This window comes from Lycium barbarum, chromosome 12, assembly GCF_019175385.1.
Source record: "Lycium barbarum isolate Lr01 chromosome 12, ASM1917538v2, whole genome shotgun sequence".
Classification (NCBI taxonomy): Eukaryota; Viridiplantae; Streptophyta; class Magnoliopsida; order Solanales; family Solanaceae; genus Lycium; species Lycium barbarum.
In genome coordinates, this window is record NC_083348.1 from 82,725,593 (window position 1) to 82,727,922 (window position 2,330).

Sequence of the window (2,330 nt, forward strand, 5' to 3'; positions counted from 1 at the left end):
GATAACTAAAGACTTCCGCTGATTTAATTCTTATATGCATGATTTGTTTATCTTTATTTTATAAACTGTTGGAGGCGAATGTTGAACCTAGCGGGTTCAAGTATTGTTATTGTGTTGTTTAGGTTCTTCCGATGTTGTTCATGACGTCGGATGCCGGTCACGTCTAGGGTGAGTTTTGGGCGTGACAGTTAATTAAGTGGTTATAATCCTTTTTTGCTGTTTAAAGGGAACATGTTAACCATAATTGTTAATTACATTTATTTACATTTACAGTATTTGTATTATAGAGAGAAAAGGACGTCAATTGTCAATTAGCCAAGAAAAAAGATCACAAAGCCTAGTCTCACTTTCTTTTCCTCACCAGCCGCCACACCCCTTCCCGCTTTCCAGTTACTTCCATCAACCACTGATTGAGAAAAAAGGTTTCAAGCTATTGATACTTCTATCGTGCTTTTTAGGAAAGATTAATGGAAGAAAAATAGGTATCTCTAACATTGAATATTTTTTGTGCTTTAAATTGTTATGCCTTAGATTATGCGTTTTTTACTTACTTTCTTCCTCTTCATTATTTTCAATGCGTTCTGAGCCTTCATTTTTTGTATCTTATGTTGGATTTGATAGCAGCATCTTCATTCTTTTTATTGTATGAATATGTGGTCTGTTTTTTTTTTTTTTCATACTGTTTTATCATACTTCTATAGAATTTTGCCATAACCTTTATACTGGTATGAGTTGCTTGTTCTTGTGCCAAAGGTCTATCGAAAACAGCCCCTCTACCTCTCAAGTTAGAGTGAAGGCCAGCGTACACTCTATCTTCCAGAGACCCCACTTCGTGGGATTTCACTGGCATGTTGTTGTTGTTGTTATTGTTGCATACTGAAAGTTTCATTATGAAAATCTCTACTAGAAATTAATCTATTATGCTTTCTATCATTACATTTGTTAGAAATATTTATATGATCAATTGTTTCCACTTCTTAGTACTAGCTTATTTTGCTAAAATTGACAGGCCGATTGGTGGAATTGTTAAGAGTATTATCAATCAAGTGACTCGATATTGATCAAAATAAGATGCATTTGGAGACCATTGGAGGAGAGAATGGAGATGACTGTGCGGTTTTGAGTCTCAACGAAGATAGTAATCCTACAATTGGCGTCGCAGAAGAATTATGTATAGGGAATGTTGTTAAATTTAAATAGTATATAACTGTGTAACTTGAAACTTATAATCAAGGTTTCTTTTTAAATTCTTAGCGACATTGTAAAAAATATTGTGACTAAATATGCTTCTGGCAAATACTTCACTTTGTAGCAATGTAATCTCTTAATTTGTAGCTGCACATATATCTAATTGTTTAGAACATGGCTATTATTCACTTTTGTAGCAAATAAATAAAATCTTGTTGAAATTCTATATATTTCAATGCAAAAAGAATGGATCTTTAGCTACATATGAAAATGTTTGTGGCAAGTACTTAAATTTGTAGCTATGAATTTTTTCAACTTGTAGCTAAATACAAGCACTATAGCCACGAGGCTAAATTATAAAAACAATCATAAAATTTATTTTTTCGTGGCAAATATATTAAATCTTTTGCCACAAAACATAAAATCTTGTGGCTACAATATAAAGTTCGCTACAAAGTTTATTTGTCGTGGCAAAAGAATAAGATCATTTGCTATAAGCACATATTTCGTGCAAAAAGGTTTTACCAATATAGTTACAACACAAGAAGTTGTGGCAATAAGTATAATTCCTTAGCCACCGACCATGTAAAGCTTGTAGCTAACTTTTAGCTACGCTACATATTGCTACGAATGCTACAGAAAAAAATATTGTGACTAAAATGTTTAGCCACAAAAAATTTCATATTGAGCTACAATGTCTTTTGTAGCAATATATGCCTTGTGTTGTAGTGATATCATCATCTGTTCTCTTGAGCTTTTGTACGTTATACCTATTAAGGTTATTGAAGAAAACCTTAAAGAAGATTAGCTCTCGGATAGAATAACTAAACATCAACTCCGTCTATCCCATGGCAACTTCGTATCAAAGACGTGTGAAAAAATTCGAGTACATTCAATCTAAATCTGTAAGTAATAGGTAACAGTGGTCCAAAACACTGCAAATTCCTATGTAAACTTCTTGACAACTAATGAAGGATATATGTAGTATTCTAACATGATGTGCCATAATTGAACAATGAAAAAAATCAAGAAAAAAAAAATAATAATAATCATACTGAGCTGTTTTTTTTTTTTTTTTTCTTTCGATTGATTTCTTCTCTCGTCATGACGTGACTTCATATTACGTGCTGTACTATTTTAGC

General features: G+C 32.3%; 1 long non-coding RNA gene across 1 annotated transcript; it reads left to right on the forward strand.

Annotated features, from left to right (window-relative positions):
* Positions 1 to 326: 326 nt before the first annotated feature.
* Positions 327 to 1,331, forward strand: LOC132623074 (uncharacterized). The gene is made up of 2 exons (XR_009576089.1): positions 327 to 482; positions 1,010 to 1,331. It is a non-coding gene; the product is annotated as an uncharacterized LOC132623074 (long non-coding RNA).
* Positions 1,332 to 2,330: the final 999 nt, after the last annotated feature.